Consider the following 25812-nt stretch of genomic DNA (forward strand, 5'->3'; position numbering starts at 1 on the left):
GGATGCTGGAATTCCCCACGCGATAAAGGTCATAGAGTTAATTTAACCATACTTCACCGCGCCGGTCATTGCGGATTCGTGAAGGAGGGGAGCATAGACATGTGGACATGGAAGTGCAGCAATTCACGTCCTGCGCCCTCACCCGTCACAGCGCTATCCAGGCTCAAAACCTGCTGAGCCTGCGAGCTCTGATGAGACGGGTGCATTGCACGTGACCCGGCCACGTGGTGCGACACGTGGCTCGGCCACGTGGTGCGACACGGCGCCATGTTCAGCATCCTCGGCACTGTCAAAGGTGAAGCCCCGCAAGTAGTTGCCACTTCAGGCGGAAGAGGCTCCACGAAGCGTGAGCTCAAGGGCCCCTTCTCGAGGGCATTTGGCCTACTCTTCCACACTGGCCAGGCGTCTTGTGCAAGATGACTGTGGAGGGTGTCTCGTGACGCGCGCGTTGTCTCCGCGTGATGCACTGGAGCGCCATAGGAGGTACGACTGTAAGTACATTTACCAACACACACACATCACGGGCAGCTTGTCAACGGGGGCGCAATGTCCATGCATCGCGACCTCCGTTTCAGAGGCGAGTCTTGGGGTTTTCCACACAACCGGTTCACTGTCCGTGAAGAATCGCGACGCCGCGGGTCGTGATCTGCAGGTTGATGAACCCACGGGCGGCGAAGCAGCGGCCGCGCGCGTCTCTCGTCCTCCTCGCCTCCTCGTCCGTGCGAGCCTCCCTCTCTCGCTTGCCCGCCTCTCTCGCGAGCCCGCGGCCCCTGACGGTGTACATGGAGCAGGAGAGTTGTGTGTGTGTGTGATGGCGCTCACTCGGGGGCCCTCGGGTCGTCTCCACGTGGGCGAGCGCGGCCTCGCGCCCACAGTGGCAGTATTGGCACGTGGCCTGGAATGATTCACACCCCCCCCTTTACCCGACGAATTGTCTCCATTGCGTGTCGTGATTTATATTTTGTGATTTTCGTTATTTGGTCTAAGACTCTAAGTATAACCATGCAAAAGCCATGGCGTTGATGCTCTTCCTGTTTCACCAGAGGCCTGGGCCAGTGGTGAAACTCCACATTATTGTGGTGGCCGGGGCACGTTTCTCTATTTCACAACCCCTGTTGACTTTCCCGCAAAGTGGTAGTCGTTTTACATACCGCGGAGGGATGATGATGATGATGGGCCGAGTGAACCAGCAGCCACCATGTGGTCTCGCGACCTTCACGATCGCGAGCCGCCCGCTCCACCTGATCACAATGTAACGAAGCGCCCATTAGCTTTGCACATAGCACGTGCGTCTGCCTGTCGGTCATACTGCACACCACTTTACCACCCATCGTATGTATATGTATGTTGGACTTCTTTCGCACCGTACGTAGCCAAGGAAGGACACCAATCCCATATCCGTGACGGGCCAATCGCGGAGGCAGCGCTCTCTGTGGGCCAATCGGACGCGCCCAATTAGAAGCCATCTGCTGCTGCACGACAGTATGCACAAGAATACATTGTAAACATAAATGTGTAACATATTGTCTGATGATTTTTACATCAAAACAATTCAAATCGCCATCAAGACTCGATTAGTTATGGCCAGCTGGTATGGTCAGCTGTGGTGTTTAAATAAAGGATGGGGGGGGGGGTGTAATTATTGTGGAATTTTAAATGCGCAGAACTGTACAGTATCGTATGCCCATTTAGGAAAAAGAAAATCCATGATGCGTCTCAGATGCTGTGCACCGTTTTTTCCATACATCTCGATACACGTAAATAAAGTTCAGAGTGGTAAAGCGGTGTTAGTGGTTTGCACGCTGGTCCATGAGCTGGTGAGCGTGTGTTTATAATCATGGCCAAGAAACATCTAAACCGGTTCTAAGACCCATGCATGATGAAGTATGGTCAAACGACCACCATGATTGATGTCGCGTGGGAAGTCCTTGATAAGTACAGGGAGGAGACATCCCACGGACGAAATTGTGCATAACTAAGTGCGAGTTCACAAAAATATAAAAATAAATATTTAAAAAAATAAACCAGAATCGTCAACGGCGCCGCATTGCCTGGACGCGCCGCTCCACGCTCCGAGCATTGCTCTTCGCCACGGATCTCGTGTCCCAGCCGTGCCATGATATTGGGAACTTCGCAAAGTGCCCGCTGCACTGTCACTCGAGAGCCACTTGCCCATCCTCGGAATGCTGCACATAGAGAATTCATGCCAGTCGAGTGGTTCCCAAAGAAACAACAAATTTGACGACAAAATGTTCAGGATACAAAAACGTTGGGGTAGTAGTGGGGTGGGGAGCGGTCATTAACCATCGTGCCAGGGTGATCTTTTGTTGTTTTACGACTGAACCCAGGGAGTCGCGCGCCGTTGATCCGTCAGCGGCGAGTTTCCCCGCTAACCTCTGGTGTGCATCGATGTTTGTCACCGTCATGAATTGGGCGCCATCGAGCCCCTTCAAGGAAGGTGCCTCGTCCCAGCCCCATCGGTCACAATATTTAGCGGCAAAGTCATGGCGCAATGACTAGTCTCTGAACCGCGCGGCCGTTTGTCACGCTAACAAATGAGCGTCGCCGTTTGGTGGCGCGCACTGTTTATTTTGTGATATCGTCATTACGAAAACCACCAGCCGCAAGATAAGTGACCCAACCTCTAAGGTGACCTTTGTGTGCATCTGGCCGAATAATGAAAGTTGCTTTGCTTGTATAGGTGGAATCTATATAGATGTATAATGTGCGTGTCGCGTGTACGTCGCTTGTGTCAGTCCGCTGCTGGATGAGGGCCTCTCCATGCCGTGTGGGTCGTAGGGGGTTATTTGACCGTACTTCGCCGTGCTGGTCAGTTGTGGGTTGGTGCGCGGAGGGGGCCGAGGACCGATTCAAACGTCACTCCCCAATGCCGCTGCTGCACAGGTTTTGGCGGTGTTGCTCTGTAACTCCTCTGCTGTATTATTGTTTTGTTGTACCACGTGCCGGGAGCTTCTTCCATTCAGTCTCTGAAGAAGCTCCTGGCTCGTGGAGGGAACCGTTGGACAACGTGCCGGACGCCACGTGGTTACAGCCAGAAAACGCTACGGGCGAGTGCTTTACCCACCAACGATGTTAGCCATGTCTGAGAATCAAACTCAGGTCACCAGCTTCAGAGGGGTATACGCTCATCACTGCACCACTACTCTATCAAGCTATTTCCAAAGGGCAGGCTGTTGCAAGCAGCTGGTTCGTTCACTCGGTGCAGTTGGTGGGTAGACCAGTGGCTCTGGGAACCCGTGGCTCAAGAGCCTGCCCAGAAAGCAGCAATAACTCACCAATCCCCTAAGCGTCACACCACTCGCCACATCCTGATATGCGAGAGTGAGTGTTTACTCACCGACAAGTTATCCTTCATCGCGTGTAGCATTTCCCGTCTCGCCACAAAGTCGGAAAAGATGCCATTTTGCACAATCTGCTGGACCCCTAATGTGCCTCTCGGCCGCGTCAAGCCACGCTCCTTCGTACGACATCCATTACCCGCGGGGTGTGGGGATATTTTACGTTTACCGAGCGATGCGGATATATGATGGAATAATGTTGCAAGTTATCGCACATCTTTTACCCTATCGTCGTCATCATCATCGTCGGGTACGATCAATCCGCTGCTGGATGCAGGCCTCCCCAAGCCGCCGTCATCACTCACGGATCCGCGATGCAGCAAACCGTTCAGCACCCGCACATGAGCTTATTCCGTCGGTCCAATATCCCCGCAGCAGATGTCTTCTCGAGTGTGTTCCCTTCTTTGGCTGCCACTCCGACAGTAGTCTTAGACCGGACAGCCATCGTCTGTTGCGGTGTCGAGGTGACCTGCCCCAGCCCCCTGTGGCTGTCCTTTAGCCCATCAGAAGGGTGGCTTCCAGATTTGTTAAGGAGCATCTGCTGAGCTCCTGGCCTCCAGCAGCCCCTCTGAAATTCCAGGTGGTGGAAATTCCACATTCCTGTGGTGGGTGGGCGAGTCTACCCATAAGCCAACTACTGGTGACAGGATGTGAACTCGCAACCTTCCGATTGCGAGCCGCTCGCCCTGCCGCTGAGCCACCTGGCTGGCCGGTAAACATGAACAATTCCTATAAATGTTTGCTTATAATTTGGATAAGTTACAAGTAATTATTCTTAAGCGCAAGGTTTGGTGCTTGTGTACCACAAGTCTTAAGAATCAATTTTAACCTGTTCATTGTTACATGCGTACTACTACACCACTTGCATCCGTACTAATCACTTGCGGCCATAAAACAATAAAATCAATGGAACGGCAGTTAAATAATTTCCCAGTGAAGATGTTTATAATTGCAGAATGCACACCGATATTTATTGATTAACTTTATCCAGATGAACACAAATCGGATGTATTAATGTTTCTGTTCATGAAAGTAAAACGGCCTTGGGGCAGGACACAGCGGGGACGACGGCTCATGGACAAAGACCGGTGGTGGAATGGCACCCAGAGAGCAGGACAGCTGCGGAGGTGTAGCGATGAGTTCAGCTCGTGGACACGATGTACATCGGTTGTGCAGGATCAACTCGGAGTATGGATTGCAGGACCGTGAGGGATGACGATGGTATCGGGAGGCCTTCACCCTGCAGTGGATTGACCATGGCTGATGATGTCGATGTTTTAAAAGAAGGTGACGTTGAATACAGACACGCATGCACACTCGTTACAGAATTGTGCTTTCCTGCACATGGGGATACCAACCAAACTTGCTACTCATTCCATGAATTATCCTGAAAAAGTGGGACATTAAAATAAATAACCTGCCTGGGCAGTTTATTGGTACACCTGGTTTTGATAAATGATCTTTATTTTATAGATTTATATTAAGACATTCCACCTGAATGACCCCTCGAGACGGAACATCTCGATTGCAACGGCGTCCAGGAGCACCAACGTAGGCGCGTGCGCCTAGACCCGACACGCAGTGACACGTCTTGACCACGTGGCGTTCGCTTTGGGGGGGGGGGCCTTCACCAGGAGTATGACCTCACTCGCGACTCTGCGCGTGTGCACGCCGGCGGGCCCGGCCACGCCGAGGCAGTCGGCGCGCGGTGCCGCTGCCGCGTCGTGAGTAACGGTCACCGTGTTCGTCGCTCTTGTTAATTTGTCTCCGGGATCTCCCATCTGCACCTCGGCTCGTTAACATTCATCACCCAACTCCGTTGTAGTCTTGGCCGCGGTATGCTTGCCCACTCTCGAGTGGAACGCCCCTTGGGATTGTATATTTTAATGGCGGCAACGTCGATATGGGTGGATCGGTGGTGCAACAGTGGTTCGGGCCCTGCGCTATGGACCCTGCAATGCCAGTTCAAGTCCTGGTCACAGCTAACATCGGCGGCAAGTGATATCATAACCGGTTCCGCCCTCTCTCTCCCCCCACCCCCTAAACCGATCCACAATAACCGGCGTGGTAAATTATAATCAAAACACCGTGACTGACATGGTGTGAGAACGCTTTCATCCGTTGGTGGATTGAGAATGTCTGAAATGCATTATTTAATATCGTTATAATAATAATGGCAGTGCCTTTTATATACCCAGGAAAGACTCGGGGAGTCTCAAGACTCGTTTCAAGTAACCAGGCTCAAAAGCTGCTGCTTAGCCTCCGAGGTCTGCAATTGGGCGCATGGCAGGGCGGTTCACGCAGGCCAGACGGCCGCGTTGTGTCCGCACAATTCATGGTCGCGATGGGTGTTTAATATCGGCCGCCCACGTCGCCACGTGTAGCCGGGATTCACGGTGTCCCTCCGCATGCCTGCCAGTGGAGCCCTGGCTGTAGCTGTGGCATCTGGATTACTGGTTTTGATTATTTTTTTATAACAATTTTTTCATATAAATGCCTCCGTTTTGCGAGCGCTTCAATGGCGGCATTCATTTCTACCGAATCAAATGCCTCGTGCTAAGTTTACAGAGCAAGGCAACAGCGGTATTTGATACTCATTTAGTGTTTGTCTTCGTGGAATCTGAGTAATACGTGGTCTATAGCATGCTAAAAAAAACTTCTAAATCCATCGGGCTCATGTGGTTGTTTGGCCTTTAAATTGCCCAATATTCGATTCCCTTTGATCTTCGTGAACAATTTCTATATTCCTGATGAGAGACTAATGGGTCTGCTTTGCTTTTCTTCTTGAATGGGAAAACAACATTATTGCGGCATCATTTCGCATTTGAAGTATTTCATTTCTGCGTAAACATTTAGTAAATAGGTCCAGCGACATTATAAGATGTCTTCTGAGAACTGGTTTGGAGAAATGATAGGGTAAAGATAAATGGAGAGCGTATTTACCCCCTCCGATGCGATGGATATGCGAACCATGGGAATCGATTAGAGGACTTTACAAAGGAGGCCAGAGAGGTTTTTTCTAACGATGAAGTAAACTAACATCATGATGCATGAGAACATACTCTTTGGAGGGACACAACTGCAAAACACATCGGAGTATGTACGTACGGTATACCGAAACACATGATTCATGGCAGACCGGGATCAAAAGTGATCAAACAAACAGGTGAGAGTGCAGGTTTGCATCTTTTTATTTTATTTAGAATTTTAATCGTTAACAGAGGAATTAGCAATCAGTGGGCACTACGACCTGCTGTGATGTGTCAATTATAAACATGGACCCAGTGGCAAAAAAAAAGAAAACTGACCAAATGCACAAAGAACAACGGACAGATGCATGCTGGGGATTACACCGAGTGACAGAAACAGAAACACGTGGATCAGAGGACACATGTAAATGAGAGATATCGCATTGACCGCCGTGAGAGAGAGTAGGCGTTGGCAGGACACACACCGCGAGAAGGAACGATATCTGATGGATTAGCCCGGTGATGGAACGGCAGCCAGAGGACAAAACACACCGAGATCGAGTGACGAGATGGTGTGCGGGAATGAGATGGATTGTGGCACAACGAGACCGGTACGGGGAGGCCTTCATGCGGCAGTGAGTAAACCAGCGCTGACGATGATGAGGATGCCACAGGCTTTCCAACTCGAGCGGAGACCTTGGCACCAAGCTGGAGTTTCAGCCACCGCGATGGCTATCATTGTTTTTTTCCTTAACCGGCTTGGGGTGTGAGGATAAATAAGTAATATTTAAAAAAATATTTTTTTTAAACACGCTTTAATGAAATGTACCGTACGAGTAATGGCAGAACTCCACGACTCCAGGAAGTGGCCCCGAAGCTTGCCATAACGTAAGGGGCCGTGGTGATTTACAGCCAACGTCAGTTGAGCGTGGACAATTAGACCCAAGCCGAAACATAACATAGTATTGTCATCAGTATGACATACGACATTGGGAAGTGGGTTAAAATTGAGTTACAAGATTTGAGGATACGACAACAGACAGAGTTGATGATACAACAGACAGAGTGAGTTAAATAAAAGCGTGTAAAAAGCATTGCTCCTGGGGTCGATAAAATTAGTACCGCTTAGTGTGCAAGCTAACAGTGGTTGTCCTATGGAGAGACTCGCCCTTGCAATAGGAACGTGGAATTTCCACCACTGGCTCTGCAGGGCTGTAAACAGGAGATGAGCGCCAATGGCCTCGTTGTGCTGAGCTGAGCATCACTTCGACTCCTCGTTCTTTCTTCGATCCCACACACAGAACAGAAAGTACTGTGATGAAGTCAACTTGGCTGATGGTATTAGTGAAAGAGCAAAACTACTCGACAGCTGGGTTTGTTAAGAATATACATTCAAATGTGCATGTCAAAAAAGTCCAAAAGATCTACTGCTCAAACGAGCATGCAGTCGGTGTGCATCTCCTGTTTACAGGCCTGAGCCAGTTGTAGTTAATTCCACATTCCTATGGTGGGGGAAAGTTTATCTATAGGACAACCACTGTTGATCTCGCCACAAAGTGGTACTACTTTATACGACCCTGGAAGGATGATGGGCCAAGTCAACCCCAAGCGGGATATGAACGCGCAACTTTCCGATTGCGAGCCACTCGCTCTTCCGCTGAGCCACCGGCAGCAGAGCGAGCGCAAGGGATCTGGTAATGGCAGGCTAATGGCTCGAACGGTGCTCATCCGAACACACAGGTGCCGCGAACGCTCCAGTCGCAGAGCACCGGGGCGGTGCGGAGCAGCAAATCGCTCGGTAACGACACGCTTCCCACTTTTACGGAACTTCAAACGGGAGCGAGCCTCCGCGCTCAACGGAATATGAAAAGGGGCCACCCCCCGTCGGCCCGAGACGGGCGCGCATCGACTCCCAAGCGAGGGGCCGCTCTAGACTCGACTTGCGTCGATGATCGTTCCCGTCAATGGGACGACGTCGGTCGTGTCGTGCCGCCGCTTTGTCCCGTCGCGCCGCTGCCGCGAGACTCTTCCCTTTCGTTTCTTTCCAGCCGAGCGTCCGGGAAACCGCGTGGGGAGGGACTTTGAAAGGCGACGGATTCGTCCTCGTCATGTGGACGGCGAGTGGGTTGGAGGTTCCGCTGGGCTCCGCGCGACGTGGTTGGTGAGCGCCTGCACGGAATCCTGCACAGTCGACAGCAGCCCCATGGCGGGGGGCAACAGGGGGACCCCCCCCCTCCTCCCTGCCCACCTCGCTACTGAACTCTTTGCCCCCTCCTTTCTAAATTTCTTACGTTCAAAATAAATGAATGTAATTTTCTGCTGCTTAAATGAGGCATCGGTGCTCGTCCTCTTTACAGCCCTGAGCCAGCGATGGAAATTCCCCATTCCTATGGCGGGGGTGGATTTCTCCATAGAAACGACCGCTGTTCATTTCCCCAACACGGCGGTGCCAATTTTATCGACCCCGGAAAGATGATTGGCCGAGTCGACCCACAACCGGGATTTAAAGTGGCAGCCTTGCGAGAGTGTGAGCGCGAGCCGCCGACTCTACAGACATCGACGGTCAAGCGGAAACTTGCTGCTGCGGGATGTAGAGCCAGCGGCAATTCCGCATGTTTCTTTCTGATGTGCATCAGGGTGGCGGGGGGGGCTGGGAGCTCGCGAAGGCCGCACGACAGGCAGACGCAGCTCATCGCACTCCTCCGGTGTAACGAAAGGAAAAGTAAAATTAAGATTCTGATACTCGTTCCGTTTTGCATTCCAAAGTTTGTTTAGCGTCGACTGTTCCGTGCTCCTCCCCCACCACCCCCCAAATCTCAACAAGTTCTCGCCACGGTGCCGGCAGACGCAGCGACCAAGTCGTAGGTGCGGGCACAGGGGGGGGGGTGCACGGGGACGACTGCCCCCTCCCCGAGACTCTCTCTTGGGATGAGGGCCACCGAGTCTCTCGGTGGCTCTCACCTGCTGTGGAATAACAGAGATCAATAACAGAGATGATTATCAATATCAGAGATCTATAATACATATTGTGAACGTGGGGTAAGTCATGTGTCCCCTAAATTATTCACGTCCATGGGTCCCCTTGGCTACTTGCCCTTCCCACAAACTCCCAAATGGGTCCGGTGACCCCCCAGTTGATCAATTCTGCACCCTAATTGACTATCGGGACATTTTTGTTGATAAGGCATCAAAATACAAAATGGGCCTTAATCCAGCAGTGGGCTTGGTCTAGGCAGATGTTGATGACGAAATACAAGAGGCATCTTATTATTCTGTGCCAAGTAGGAATGCATTGAATGAGTAGCAGACTCTTTACACATTCATCCATTTGAAGTGTCGATATTAAATAAACGCGAAGACGTGGAAGTGGGATGCGGGGGCAGCGTGATCGGGGTTGCATTAACGTCTCGCGTGATAATCCCGCTTGGAGATGCCTCGTCTCCGATGCGCTCTCTCTGTCTCTATCTCGCCTCTTGTTTACTTATTCACTCACGGCGTTTCCGCTCGAATGTAAAAATAACGATGTTGGAGATTCCACCACCACCTCAGGCCAGCGACCACCCAACCCAACACCCCCCACTCGTGAGACAAAACTACATTCAGAACTGATTCGCTGCTCAAATTCCACGTGGCGATGGAGTCGGACGGGGGAGCCTCGGTCCCTCCGTAGGACAACCGCTGTTAGCCGGCGGTGGCACTCGTTTTATTCACCCGCGGCGTGGGCGGGGACGATGATGGGCCGAGTGACACCGCGGCCTCTGTGTAGGACGGATGTCGATACAGACATTGCCGCGAAGTGAATACATTGTCTTGTCTAACACGTGTCTCTGTCTAACATGTGTTATTGCCAGGCCGTCACTGTATGATGCATTGCACTGTACACGCCGGATCGGCGTGGCGCAGACGTGGGGAGGGGACAGGGGGGAGGGGGCAGGGTGGAAGGGAGGGAGGGAAGGGGGCTTTTGCAGCCCCCATGGTGGTGGAGCGAGGCCCCTGCCCGCTGCAGCAGCGAGGGGTGGCCGCGGCGCGAGCTGACGCCGTTCCGTCGTACCACCATCATCATCATCGTCGTCGTTGTTATTAAACGAGGAGATAGTGGTGAATTAACGGCACACGTATCGCAAAACATTATTAATATATATACAAAACAATAACGATGATGAAAGTATGAATCGCTGCACGATTTCGAGTAAGATTTGTTTCGCGACCCTGTTCGTCTCCCCCCCCCCCCCCCCCCCCCCGGCTTCACCAGGCAGGCGGCGGCGGCGGTGGTGGTACATTCTGTCTGGTGACACACTTCGCAGTGGTACAGCCCGTCTCGTGTCGCTCCAACCCGCCTGTGGCTGCAGTCCGCCCCCTCTCCTCCTCCTCCTCCCCCTCCCCCCGCTCTCTCGCCCGTCCCACCCGTCACGTCGTCCACGCGTTGCGCCGGCGCCCTTGTTTGTGGCTACTTAGGCGCACGTCAGCCGCCAATGACATCCCCGACCATGACCCCTGCCGAGGCTCTCGATGAGCCAACGGAGTAGCCGGGCACATTTTGAACGCCGACGGACGGAGGACGGAGGAAGGACGCGGCTTGGCTTTAAGCGTGGGAAATCGGACGTGGCGGAGCCGAACGGAATTGGGGCTGTCGCTCCCGCACGCTTATTTCCAGGAAAAAGCAGCAAAAAGCCCACGGTGCCTCGAGAGCGACGCTAATGCCCGATGTGGATTTGAAGTCGTGCGCGCCACCGTTCGTGGTCGCGCGCCGTCCCCGAAGCCACTTGGCCGGGTTACGAGTGCAGCCACGGCGGCCGCTTCACGCCGGGGTCGTCTTCCCCGGTTTAAATGGCTTCGTTGTGATGCAGCGCGGTTCCGCAGCGCTACCGCCATCATTAATTCACGTGGGGAGGCCGCCCCGACAGCTGGTTACTTACATAACCCGAATGGATTCGGCCATAGATCAAAGTGTTCTTCACACGGGGGAAAAGGCAGCCTGCTGAAACTCCACCTATTATTAAGAAAATGCATGCAAGCCGGCTGAATGTATTACACACAAAGATATGCTTTCATGGCTCCATTGCTTTTTTTTTAAATCAAAAGCCGACCGACAATGCAAGTCACGAGCGCTGTGCGCTCGAGAGAAACTGAGGCGCAGAGCCGAGAGCGAGGCGGGTTCACGCTGCGGCAACGACGATGGGTGGCGATGGTGGTGGTGGTGGTGGCGATGGCGGTGGTGCCACCGAACGTGGTGGCAGTTTGCGGCGATGTTTTACAGCCAAAATGGTAATTGTAACCACTCCCGCGAAGGCGCTGGCGGGTGATAATGGTGGATAATTGCGACGGCTCAGACGACAGCGACCACGAGGGTGGCGCTCCCCTTAACGTGGCACGCACGACGGCAGTCGAGTTTTGCCGAGCGGAGACGTTCGACGGCGCCCGCTCTCGATCCGCCGTCTGCCCGGTGGCGCTGGCGCGCGCCGCTTTACAATTGAGAAACCCTCGCGACCCGCTCGGTCCGGAGCCTTCGCGAAAACCATAGCGCGGTATGGCAAACGCCATCGAAGGGCTGAATTAGCGGAGCACGCGGGTCTCGCCCGGCCGCAGCAGCACGCCACCCACACCAGGGGGGGGGGTCCTGCAGACTGTGCCACCCGATCAGGCCGCACGTGCGTGTGATGAAGCTGGTGCAGTGGCACTGGCGGAGCGCTCGCTGCCGACAGGAGACGGTGCCGCATGGACGGTTCGGACGTACTTTGCTGTGCGTGCAGTGTCCGGCTGGAGTAGGTTCATAAGCAGCTCGGTGACCTTTGCTGGATTTGAGCCACACGTCACGGCGAGCTCATGGCGTGCAGCGGATCGTGCGCTGCGTCACGAAACCCGGCGACCCGGGTTCGATTCCCGTCCTCGGCGGACATCGGTGGCGAGTCAAATCCCAACCGGCCCTGGACGCGCCCCCTCTACTCAGTAACCCACATTGCCCAGCGCGGTGAAGTATGGTCAAGCAACAACCATGGCCGACATCGTACGGGGGCAGGCCATCACCATCCAGCAGTGGATTGGAAAAAGCCTGAAGAACACGTACACGTGTGTATATATTAAAAAAATCGGCTACATGTAACCGCATGACATGCATTGGAAATAATTTAAAGAGAATGGATTTTATTGGAGAGTGGGTGGATTGCTGGAGGCTAGAGAGGGAAATGAGACGATGATAAGGTAAAGGTGTAAATGAAGGCACTTCACTGGCAGAGAGTCGAACGGAGGGGGCTCTGAGGCTGCACGTGAACATGGGGAGGGAGTGAAAGTTGCGTTCCACCAGGGGGAGGGAAGTCCAGGCAAGGAGCGACCTCCTTCCGCCTTGTGAGATCACCATTCGCACAGCCCTCGCCTCACGATAGGGCTTCATTTACAGAGGCTAAGGGCCGAGCGCGACTGGTGAACGTTTATAAGGGAGACTTACCGAGCCTCGGTGTTTATAAGAACATTTTTTTGACTTTGGTGTCAATTTTCACATTTGAAGTGTAAACAACGGTGCCGCTACATAACGGCCTAGCAGTGCAAGTGAGGTCCCGAGATCTGCGATGTTCATTTTGCACGAGACCGCAACAATTCGGTGGCACTGGGCAGCGTCAGAAGTGGCCCGCGCGTGCCCATGGGTGTCCATGGGTGCCCGCCGTGGGCGGTCGCGCTGGCACTGGTCGCCAACGCTCTTGCCCCTTACGTTTCCTTTTCTAAACAAAATCTGAACGGTGAGTGAACATTTAGAAATCGGTAACTCGAGCGAAAAATCGAGAAATCGTTTTTTGGCGCGGGCAAAAGGCCTTCAAATGGAGAGGCGCACGGCACCCGCGTTAATCACACCCACGGCCACAGGAGTCGCGTTTGTTTACAGTTCTTACATAAACGGGTTTTCTCTTGCCGCGCGCACACGTCTCGGCCGAGAATTCCAGCGCATGTTGTGAGAGACCTGTCTCGGGTGTGAATTACAAGCCGGTTCGCTCCTTACCCCCACACCGCGTCTCCCCAATCTCCCCCCCACCCCCCAACACTGCAGCCCACCCCCTCCTCCTCTCCTCCCTCACCCCGTCTCCTCCCTTGCCACCTACTTCACAAACACGTGCCAAAAGGTTCCTGGGGCTTGCGAGGTCTGCGGAGTTAATGAAAGAGGGTGCTTGCCTAATTGGGCTTAAATGCGGATCGATTTGGGGGCTTGCGGGCCGGGTGCGGCCCCGAGTAATTAAATGCTGGCCGCCGGTCTCGCATCGATTGGTGCGCGGCGCTTGACTCGCTCACGGGGGGCGGCAGGTGGGGTCGAGGTGGGAGAGGGCTGCGGGCTGCTGAGACGGCGGTGGGGCTGCGGTGGGTCGACGTTTTTTTCCGGCGCGTCGATGCGTCGTCGGGTTTTCGTACGGGGCGCGTCGTTTTCGGCTCTGACGTCTCTCCCAACGTTTCGCTGCCAGCTCGCCGCCGGGGAGAAAGAGACGATGGTTCCCCGGCACTCGGGGCGGAAAGGGGAGGAGGGCGTCGCGCCGAGCCACGCACGGCCCGGACATGCACCGGAGAGCCGCCAGCCGCGGAAACGTACACGGAGTGACGCTTCTCTGGATCTGTTTCAGCAAACTGTGAGCGCTGAGCGTTTGGATGCCTGGCTGCCCGTGTGTCGTCTGTGTCAAGTTGTTGTTGCTGCAATAATGCTGCTTATGTCACCAGCAGGGGAACAGGTCGCCGAGGTCACGCGTGTGTCGGCGTGTATTTAGTTGCTATGTGACTCTGGCCAGAAGTGGCCCCGCGGTTCAACGAGCGCTGGGGCGGCGTTCGTCTCCTCTCACGGTGCCGGTTTCCGCTGAGTGGACACCGGCACCGGTCTCCACCGTACGACCAGTCCCGCCAAACCTCCTGACATCACGAGCCGCATACCAATATCTTCATACGAGACACAGGATGCACACGCTGGTCACGTGGCAGGCTCAGCTCGTGCTGCTTGGCTGTGGAGTTTTGAATTAAAAAAAAATCTGCGGGAACTCCCCGGGGGCACTGACGTCCGCCTCTGCTTCCATGGGCGTCCGCAGATTTTTTTTTCGTTTCAAATAACGTTGTGTCGAAAAGTAAAAAGAATGGTCGTGTCTGTGTCGAGCCATGCTTGAACTGTCCGGGAACTGCACGTGGCCCACGAGCCACTGTTTGGCCACCCCCTATATGTTAGATACAGTGCAGGGTATATGCATATAGGGTTCCCAAAAAGTGGTACTAAGTTTATACACCTCCGAGGGATCGTGGGCTGTGTCCAACACCTTCCAGAATTTGACCTGGCAGCGTTGCGATTGTGAGTCGAATACTCTGACTGACCACAGTGGCAGCTGGCGAGATATGTGTCCGTGGTCATCCGTCCCCCAAATGACAGAGAATGGCATCTCGTGTCACCCAGCGCATGCTTGCGTGCATGTGGTGTCGTGTTGTGTCTGTGCTGTCAACGTTATCACGCGAAAGGGGAATCATTTACCAGCTGAATGCAACTTTCCTGTGGCTCTCCGATGTGTTTGGGGGTTGTGCCGAGTGCTGTTCACCATGGTGTCCGACGTTCGCGCTCCAGTGGCTGGGAGCCTTTTCGGGACTGAAACCAAAAAACAGAACAAAATGTAGCAGCCGTAGAAACGTGCGAAGCAGTTCTAGATATCCCTGCGTGTCACATCGCAGCCCAACGACGTGTCGAATATCCCCGATTCCTCTCGTGAAGTAATCAACTCATGGCTCCGTCGGCACAATCCATGCACAAACCAAATACGCAGAGAATATGGCCCTGCATGTGGAAAGAAAAAACTGTAAATGTGTTTTGTACAAAGCCCATTAGCCACACGGCCTTCTGGGAGTGCATCATTTCAGCAGCATCTATTCAGCACATGGGGTAGGGTACAAATATTCTTTTAGGGACAAATATGTGAAGAACGCACATTGTCTGATTTATTTATTTGTTTCATTTATTTTCCGTAACAAGAATTGTTATATATTCCCTTTCATGAAAAGGTCTTGGAATCAATTTTAGTTGGTTTTTGAATGGTAATCCGTGTGCCACTTACACCTTTAATGTTACACGGTCGGCCTGTAATTCATTCATTGCTATTCCACACTTGTAATTGTTAACACCGTCAGTAAGTAGTGAAATAGAGTTACTCATAACAATGCAACATTTGCAATGATTTGCCCATTAAAACCTTCGGAGAGCCTCGAGACGCGTTTCTGAGAGGGCCTCTGCATTGGATTTTCACGAAGGGTAGAACATTTCTATTCTAACATGACGGGGGATATCGCTCGAAGCGCCGCACAGACGGGTTCACGAATCCGCTTGCTGCATTACCAAGAGAGAGTTGCCATGGCTTGGAGAAGCCTTCATCCAGCAGTGGATCGATGACGATGGTAATGATGAGTACGTTACAGTAGTTGAGCTCTCGATAATAGCAATCGGCAACGATTTTCTTTTATTAGCATTGATAACCCAGTGGGTTACATGCCGGATACTTGATGAGATGACCTGATAATGGATTATCCATGCTATCACAGATAGAATGGGCCAATTCTGACCACATAAAGCATAGATAATGGGGGATGGATTGTGCACCAAGGGAAATCGCATTGTACATTAATGAACTCTGCATTATTGGAGTTGATGTGTGTCTGAAACCAGTCCTTGGCCTGCCCTAGGTGGACTCAGCCTTATATTATTACCTGGCTACGTGCATAAATATTAGCACTAGGGAGACGAAGGTGGCTGGGTGTGGTACTAGCCAATCGACCGCATCGTGTGCAATGAAGCGCCTTAACCGGTGGCTCACTCGCAGCCCCTGCAACGATTCTGTTAAAGGCCATCCAGGGGATGTTCGTATTTAGAGTGTGTGTCTGTGTGAGTGCATGAGTATCTGAGCATATACTTGCCTGCGAGCGAGTGCGTGTACGTGTGTGCGTATTTTCTGGCCGAGTGCGCGGGTGCAGTGCGTGTACGTGTATTTGTGTGAGTGTGTGCGTGTATTTGTGTGAGTGTGTGCGTGTACGTGTATTTGTGTGAGTGTGTGCGTGTATTTGTGTGAGTGTGTGCGTGTATTTGTGTGAGTGTGTGCGTGTATTTGTGTGAGTGTGTGCGTGTATTTGTGTGAGTGTGTGCGTGTATTTGTGTGAGTGTGTGCGTGTATTTGTGTGAGTGTGTGAGTGTGTACGTGTATTTGTGTGAGTGTGTGCGTGTATTTGTGTGAGTGTGTGCGTGTACGTGTATTTGTGTGAGTGTGTGCGTGTATTTGTGTGAGTGTGTGCGTGTATTTGTGTGAGTGTGTGCGTGTATTTGTGTGAGTGTGTGTGTGTACGTGTATTTGTGTGAGTGTGTGCGTGTATTTGTGTGAGTGTGTGCGTGTACGTGTATTTGTGTGAGTGTGTGCGTCCACTGGGGATAATAATGTAATCAGAGTCGGTAGCTTGGTGCTTGAGCTGCTGTCCATGCACATCAGTGGCTATCAATATTTGATGTCTGACCCTGTCCTGGGTCTCACCCAGGTTAACTCAGCCTAAAATAACTACGCTACGGTGAATTGCATCACCAGCAGGAGGGACGATGTTGCCTGGGTGTGACACCATGCCCCCCACTCCTCCCCCGCCACAATGACCTCTTAGTTAATCATCTATACAGCCACTCTCAGTCCACCCCATTGGATGAAGGCCTCCTCAAGCCAAGCCTTTCATGGGAGGGGCGGGGGAGGCTCTGACCATACTTCTCCACACGTGGTGAAGAGGAGTGTGGAGGGCAGGATGGGTTCTAATTTCGCTCGCCACTGATTTTCGCCGTGTCCGGGAATCGAACTCGGGTCACCGAGTTTATCACGCGCCATGCTAACCGCTGTGCCTCCGCTCCCCCGACCCAAAAGTATTCCTAGACCACAAATCTGTGCACAAGTTGCCAACCGTGCTAATCTAGCGTGTGACGGTCAGTGCACGAGAGCACAAACGTAGCTACAGATACAGGACCAGCATCACGTGTCTGACCTGGGGACCGAGGTATAGGCGGAGAAACGGAAAGGTCAAATTTGTGGAGGTTGTATATAAAAGGCAATGATTTACCACACACAGATAGCAAAGCACTTGAACACGTTCGTCAATAACACTGTGGCCTTAAAAATAAAATACATTTTCAATGGGCGACGTTTCGAGCAGCGGCGCTTCTCCAGAACACGGGATAGGTTGCCAGACGTGGGGAAATGCTGGACTGTGCTTTAGAAGTGAGCGGACGTGCGTGGGCTTAGGAACGCTTTCATATTGTAATTGAAAATATATAATACAACCATCCCCTGCCACTCGGTGTGGGCAGGTAATTAATTAATTAATTTGGGCAGCAATGCGACGGTCGGATACGTGACGTTGCCCTGTACGTTTGTTTGGCATAGTCGGCGGGACGTAGCGGAGCGATGGTTCTCGAGGCGTGAAGAGGGCAGAGGGCTCGCTCACAAGTGCCGACAAGTACCGACAAGCACGGACGGCGTGCGGCAAATACTCGCTCGCGCACGGTCACAACCGCTCCCGTAGTTTACGCCGTTCGGTCGCACAACACACATTTGTGGCCTGTTTTTCTCCCGACCGCTCCGGTGTGAGACTCTCACCGAGGTTCTTAAGTGGCCTCACGGGAAAATTAGTCACGTGCCGGACAACTCTGCCGTCTCTCTGCCGTCCCTCTGCCGTCTCTCTGCCATCCCTCTGCCGTCCCTTTGCCGCCGCCGCGTGGGGCCCCGGTGAGCTCAAGGCCTCGTGGTGCCGGTGATCGATGGCGCGCGAGGGGACCCCGCCGCGCGCCGCCTCCGTTCCCCCCCGCGCCGCACGGCCCCCCGGCGCCCGGCCGGGGGGCCGCCAGCTCGTTCGTGAACGTGCGGGCCCCCCCCCCCCTCTTGCTTCGTGCAGAGCGAGATGAAAAAAAAATTCTCTCTCGCCTAGTCCATAAATCAGCAAACGGGCGCTGCCTCTTTATGGGAACCGCAACGGAGACGGAGAATTCGGCTGCTTTGTTGCTTAAATCGATAGCGGCGAGAAGCGCACCAGGGTCCCCGCTGGCCCAGGTAGTTTGTGGAGTTTACGAGGGGGCAGGCGAAAGGCTTTGCAAGACGAGACACTGAAATGTGTTGTGCGCACTTAATGATATGCTTATTTTGGATCTCCTGTTTTACGTTCACATAATAAAATATTTTATGATAATGCGTGTTGTATAGTGCCCAGGACATGAGTAAGTGCACGAGGCAGCGTCTTCTGTTGCTCAGCGCAGGCGTCTGAAATGCCCTCCCTGACATCATCATCATCACCATCGCGGTGGTATCTCACGCTACAATTTAAACACAGTCCCCGTGCTAATGTATTCACTGCGGTGGTTCAAGTGAATCCCTGTTTGTATCAGGTGCGCTTTTTTTTTTATTCATTTTGTTTTCACCGCTTTTTTTTTAATCATCAACAGCATCATCGTCATCCTCCTCAGATGGGTGAGATAATCGTCACTGGTGTTGGCCGTGAGCGGCAATCGAACTCGGGTCGCCGGCTTCGTAGCGCGGCGTGCTAACCGCTACACTACCACTTCCCCCATGAACACATGCGCTCACACGCTTACACATACGCACACTAATGAAACGCAACGCTATTACGATTTGGCAGGTCACGTAAAAAATATGAGAAACGACGATTATAATTATTGTTATTTCCGTGAGCCCGCGGACACGGGCCCACGCGGCGACGCTTGTTGCAGAGCAACGCGAGAAGTTCATCGTCGCTTGCGGCGGCGGCGGCGGCGGCGTGAGTCACGGCGAGCCGTCCCCACGCTGATTCCGCTGCCACCGCTGCCACGACGCGGGGGGCACGCGGGGGGCGCATGGGCACAAGGGGCACACAAGGGCACAAGAAGGGGCACAGGAGCACACGGGTGCGTGAAGACGTGGGCACAAGGGGCACACAAGGGCACAAGAAGGGGCACAGGAGCACACGGGTGCGTGAAGACGTGGGCACAAGGGGCACACAAGGGCACAAGAAGGGGCACAGGAGCACACGGGTGCGTGAAGACGTGGGCACAAGGATACACGGGGCTCATGGATGCGAGGGTATAAATATAAACACACTCTCTTAGGTTTTTTTTCAGTAAAGTCACGTAGGAAAAAATAAATAAATAATGAAAATAAATAGTAAACGTGGTAGAAATAATAATAGAAATAAAATAATAAATCACGACGTTTCGGGGGCAACACAATCTTCCTTCATCAGGTGTAATAAGGCACAGCAAAATAGCTGTAGTTATAATAACTAGCAGTTATAATAAAATAATAAATCTTGTAGTTATAATAACTACAGTTATTTTGCTGTGCCGTTTTACACCTGATGAAGGAAGCTTGTGTTGCCTCCGAAATGTCGTGATTTTTTATTTTATTTTTTATTATGATTTCAATTATTTAGCATTTATTATTATTTTTTTCACCTACGTGACTTTAACGAAAGAAAAAAAACCTAAGAGTATGAATCCTTGCAGTCACGAAAGCTTCAAATCTAGAATAAACACACTCGTAGGTTTATAACGGTTGAGTCGCAATGCTGTAGCGCGGTGATAAATCTCCTCTCGATAATTTCGTAATGAAAGCAATACCTCAGCTGTGTATTACTACCACGTGGGCATGCAGACGCATGGGACACGGGGGGGGGGGGGGGGAGGCATGTGTGGAGACGACTTTATTACATCTAAGGAAGTTTGAACGAATTTGTCCAGTCGACTCTGGATATGAGTACACGCCATGGGAATAAGGGCAGCTGTGCTTGTATGCGAAGTCGCCCTCGCCTTCCCTCCACCAGCGTAATCTAAGGACGTGTTGCTTACGTCAGAGCTGGGCTTATACGAGGTGTGCTTATCCGCAGTGTTTCCTGCGCAGCGGTGACTGACTGCTCGTTGCCAATGACGGTGCTTGGCGGAGGCGCCGCTGTGGCTGAAATTCCCAGGAGATCCTTTTTTTTTTTTTCAATGAACTGGCGATAAAATAAATGGCCCTGCTTACTCAATAGTATTAGCGTTATTAATCACAACAAGTTTGTTGGCGTAATGTCCATAGCTCGTAAGTCAACCTCGACACCAATGAATCATTGCTGTTGGCTAATGAAACATTTAAAATGCTTCACAGCTACCGAGGCTAACTTGAGCATGTTTTGCTCACAAACTCCCCAAGCTTGCACACGTCAAGAGCACGAACTTCATCATTATAATAGAAACACATTGACGGCCATGGGCCAAAACATTTGCTACCCATATGATAAAGTAATCATTTTTTGTAATTATTTTGGTACAATGTTGAGCCGTGTCGTTTTGGCTTGTACCGGGTGTAGGGATCGATGTGTAAAGATGGATTCAGCTCCTGAACAAGCTCCCAGCGCGTGGAGTGAAACGTCGGACGTCAGAGGGCCACGCTAGACTAAACTATTTTTTATTTGACGAGGTAAGGCCCACTGAGCTCTTTCGCTCTTTTTTAGGATACTACCTGGCCACAGGTAGTATCCTAAAATACTTATCACGTGGACATTTATAGCAGCCAAATACTCGTAATGTTGATTCTAAATGTGATGGGAAAAACTGGGGAACCTGGAGAAAAATCCACGCGAACACGCGGAGAACACGCAAATTCCAAATATGCAGGCATTATGGTTGGGATCGAACCCACAACCTCCTGTATACCGGTCGAGGTAGTTAACTTCTCGCCACCGCAGCAGCACAACCGAGAAGATCCCGCGTGGGAGTATCGATGTGCCGCGTTGTGCAGGCTTTGCGGTTTCTTAAAACAGGCCGGCCTCATTCTTCTGATGAGACTCAAAATGTTGAAACCAGCCCAGCGTTTGGCTGCTTAAAGCAATGTTGCTACATAACACTGGTCCAGATGGTCCATAAGCTGATGGAATAAAAAACAAAATGATGTGGCGAGACAAGTCCTTGCACGGTTACCGATAGTTCTATGTCCGTTTCTGTTGTTCCGTGGCGCTAGCCACGGCCAGTGTCTGTCTTGGTCCGTGCGTCTGCACCACCAGCGGCGCAGTCTCCTCGTAGTTTATTTATTCATTTGCTTACTTCGGTTTGCCTGAGACCCACGGCACGGATGAGCAGGGAGACGCTTGGTCTTGCAGGATGGCGACGCGCCGACCGTGCCGCCGTACAGACGGACTGCGGGCAAGGACACAGCTTGCTGCGAACGTCGTGACCCGCCAGACCCTCGCAGGTGGCATTGACCGTTCTGAGATCGCCCCTTGCCAGCCGAGTTGTCCTGGACGGCGTTCTCAATCGTGAGGCACGGACAGGCGCTCGACGAGGGAATTGGCACCGGGTCACCAAATGTATTTCTCGGTGCCCGCCCCCACACGTCCACACGTCGCCTACATTATTCATGGAGTTGCAGCGCAGCTTCCTGAAGGGATCCATAATGGCCAGGCTTGTTTTCGCGGTGTTAATTACTTTTTCCTCCCGCTCGCTTTGCCACGTCGCCCCGTGCTGCTGTGGCATCCTCGCCATTTCTTCCCCCCTTAAACTAATTGGCCAAAATAATTAAGCGCGGGGCAACACGCGAGTTAAAAGGGCACACACCTCGCAGTGAGTTTCTGAACGCGGCTAACGCGCGAGTTACGCGCCTGTTGGCGTGCTCGCTCTAACCCGCGTGTGTCATCTGGAAACACGAGACCCGCACTGGTCTCGGGGCAGGAAGTGCGCGACGTGTTTTTCCTCGCTTGCGGTTAACCCAGCTTCCAAATTTAATAATTTATTTTAATTCCACTCACTTAAAAGAACCCGACCGCGTGTTTGCGCAACAGTTGCCCAGCGAGTGTGAGCGTATCGTAGTGCCGTAATTAGTACAAGGTGAGGGCGTTGTTGAGCCAACTTCCCAACAGGCCAAGCGGCCGTGTAAGTTCTCTCCGTTTGAGCACCAGTCCAAGCCTATTGCGTTATTGCTGTGGTTTAATGGAGTGACTGGTCCGTGCCATGGGCCGTTAGATTGCGGAATTTCCACCGCTGGCTTTGTTCGAGCCCTGGAGATGAATGCTGGCGCACGATCGTTTGAGCACTTTGACCCGAGGGGCTTTGACCTGACGGGCTATTACAAAACCGTCGACGCATCTTCGATTCCGAGGTGGTGTTGCGGCACGGTGAAGCGAGGAAGGCCAGCTCCTCAAGCTGCTGAAATTGAGCAGTGATGTCAGTGGTGGAGGGGAGTGTAAAAACTTCATCGTCGCCAGCGGCAGCGTCGTCGTCGGTCACCTCGTCGCCGCGCTCACCGTCCGTTCCTTCCCCCACCTCCAGCCTCGCTGTCTTCCTCGTCATCGGCGCGTGGATCAAACGCCGCCCTCGGCGCCTGTCATTTATTGGATGCGAAAGAGCATTCTCCGTGGGCAGTGGGGGTTATGTGAACCCATTATATACGAGGTATACAAATCGAAAATGATTGATCCTTACGTGCGCAGGCTTGGTACACGTGTCGCGAGCTCAAGAATCAATCTTCGTCAATAAAGCGATGGACGTGGCGTAGCAGCACCCCCAATATTTTGTCGTTTTTTTTTTATTGGTCGATCGTGAGACATTTTACGGCCAAATCGGTCCGACGTCACATTGCGTAAATTCCGGGGCGGCCCGGCGGCAGAGCGAGCGCCTCGCGGTCGGAAGCTTTGCGAGCTCGCAATCCTGGTGGTCGTCCCGCGGATAGACTCGGGGCCCCCCCCCCAATCCCCCGCAGCCGTAGGAATATTGGAATTCCCGCCGCTGGCTCGGGGCTGTAAATGGGCGGCGGTGAGCGCCAGCGCCCGGACGACTCGCCGGAGCGGGAGTGTCGCCGCGGCTCTGCCGTCGCTCCCGTCCCCGGGCGTCGCTCTCGCGCCGTTAGCGATGTCGTTACCGTAGCGACGTCGTTATCGTAACGACGTCGCAGGACGGGCAGTCGCCTTTATTTGTCGCCTGTATTTTACTTAATATCCCTTCAATGTTTAATCGACGTGTTGCATATTTTATGACAATTATAATTGTAATTGCCTCCAAATTGCAGCTCGTAATGCGAATATCTCGCCTTCTCCGCGCGCGGAGTGGTGATTACGGCGAGGAAATGGGATTCTAATGCCCACCAGCAGCTGAGAAAGGCACCCGCGTTCCAATTTCATTTTGCATCGTAGCCTTAATGTGCCCCTTTGTTTGTTTTAAAAATAATTTAGACATTCATACCGGAGTTTTTTTTTTTAATCGAAGGTTAATTGAATGCTTTACCGAGCGTGGAGCACCTCGGCCGCGTTTGCCGAGGTGGCATCGCTCGGGGTGGCGTAGCGCTTACTACCTGTAAACACAGCCCGCAGCCCACGGAGCCTTCAGAAGTGACGTACACTTAACGGCGGCAGACGGGGCGACCGGGCGGGTCGAGACTCGGAGCACACACAGAGCTGGCAAGCACTGGGATCCTGGGCTTGAGATTGACTCTCAGCCGCTCGTGATTAAACCCCACCGTGTTTTCAGGTCCAGGGAGCTGATGGTGTCATCTCGGTCGTCGGTGACCGCACAAAGCACATGTCGTGCGGTGTTGGGATTCTCACTCGATTTGCCAGCTCTGATAAGAACGATAGTTGGTTTGTCTGCCGTGCGATGAACATAGCAGGGAAATGTGGAATGGTGCACCTTTTTAGGTTGCGAATAATGAATAATAATGTTCCTTGAATAGGTCTCGGTAGTAGTTCTATGACATCTACTTCTGGGGCGGAGCGACCATTGTGAATGCAGCGGTCTGAACCCACCCTTCCCTCTGTGCCCTCCTCGCAATGCCCTGTGTGGCCATCGCCGACGGTGAGAAAGCAGTGGTCGACCTTTTATTTTACTTCATCATCAACGACAGCAGCAACAACAGGAGTGGGTAGACGCCAAACCAGCAACCGGTACAAGCGTCGCAACAAGGTGGCCTTCGTCATGATCTGGGGAACAGGAGGAGAGCGAGCAGGAGGAAAGGGTTAGACGGGAAAGAAGAGACGGAGACGAGGAAGGGCAAGGGACAAAGTGGGATGAGAATGGTAAACTCGGGAACGAGTTGCAAAACGGACTGCGAGGAAAGCGTTTGGGCTCATCCACGCGACAACTCTTGTTACCACAGCCGCTGCTGCGCTCACGAGCGCGTGGGTGCACGAGCGCGTGTGTGCTCGGGTGCGCCGGCGCGCTGGTCGGAATCCCCAAGTCACATTTGGCGTTGGCAGAAACTGGCGGCCAAAGCAGCCTTGGCCGAGAGAAGTAAACGAAGCGCTGTTCAGCAGACTGGATAAATCCCGTAATTGGTGGCAGAAGATTAGGCCGCGGCTTAGTTTGGCTTGTGCAACAGAATTGCTGTCAGGTCACTGAGTGGTGGACCGCCCTTTCCCTTCACTGCGCCCCCCCCCCCCCCCCCAGTAATTTAAAGTTGCACATAGCAGCCGCTTTGTAGCTTGCGTGTTGTGCTCGACGATTTCCCAACCGCCGTGAGACTCGCGCGTCGTGTGACGTGGCTTGTAACGAGCTCTTCTAACAGCTGTTTTTAAAGCGCCGTGGTGTCCCATTACGAGAGCCTTTTAAATCCACCTCGACTGCGATTCATCTCAATTTTGCAGGAAAGTAACCCGCATGGCCGTTACGGTGTGTGTGTGCGTGTTCCTGCGTACGTACGCTCAACTTTTTTTTCGCACCGCACGTAGCCATCCGCGCTCATCGGAGGTGTGGCATTTGGCCGCCGAAATGGGAATAATTGAGGTGGCCCAGGAGAGGAAAGCGAATGCGCTGGAGTGCGTTGGGAACATCGCGGGTGATGAGCTCAGCGCACTTGTGGCGTGTGAGAATCCTGTTGTCGTGAGCCCTAATCCGCTCAAACCGCGAACCCCGCGGGAGTTGGATATGAGGCCTCAGCGTCTTGGCATCGGATCTCCAAACCACCCGGTTCACCCTGAACCGCGTTCACCTGTGTTTATTTACTTATTATCGATCTGTGAGCAGCTCTTAAGCGTGTTACGATCATTTAATATGTTCCCTCCGATGTGTTTTTTTTGGGTTGTACCGCGTGTTGTTCGGCATGATGTCCGACGTTTCCCTCCATGTCCTAGGAGTTTCTTCAGGAATTGAAGAACTGAAGGAGCATTCCCCGCACGTGAGGTTCTTCATTTCCTGAACAAGCTTCCAGCACGTCGAGCAAAACGTCGGACATCGTGCCAAACAGGATGCGGTTACAGACGGGAAAAGCATCGGAGAGCTACACAGCCACAACTGCGAAAACCTGTGCAGTAGATTTATATTTCCCCTGACTTTAACCAAACCCAGACACTACAATATTAACAATCCCATCAGAGCCGATTTATGGCACTTACTTTGCTTTTTGGGGACATTATGTTCGAAACTTAAAATAATTAAATTTGATAAGAACTGCGTTAGACGTACAATTAATGGAACAGTACGCCCAAGCAGACGGGGCATGTCATTTCGATGCGAGTTC

The 25812-nt window shown here is 52.6% G+C and overlaps 1 long non-coding RNA gene across 1 annotated transcript in view; it reads left to right on the forward strand.

Annotated features, from left to right (window-relative positions):
- Window positions 1-238: 238 nt before the first annotated feature.
- LOC133347451 (uncharacterized) overlaps window positions 239-25812 on the forward strand; it is a 73336-nt gene continuing 47762 nt past the window's right edge. Inside the window, exons 1-2 of the long non-coding RNA XR_009755720.1 lie at window positions 239-483; window positions 13771-13932. This is a non-coding gene — a long non-coding RNA (uncharacterized LOC133347451). The remainder of the gene's footprint in view (window positions 484-13770; window positions 13933-25812) is intronic.

The sequence above is a fragment of the Lethenteron reissneri genome, chromosome 26, assembly GCF_015708825.2.
Source record: "Lethenteron reissneri isolate LAM-NWPU_2019-01 chromosome 26, ASM1570882v1, whole genome shotgun sequence".
NCBI classification, from domain to species: domain Eukaryota; kingdom Metazoa; phylum Chordata; class Hyperoartia; order Petromyzontiformes; family Petromyzontidae; genus Lethenteron; species Lethenteron reissneri.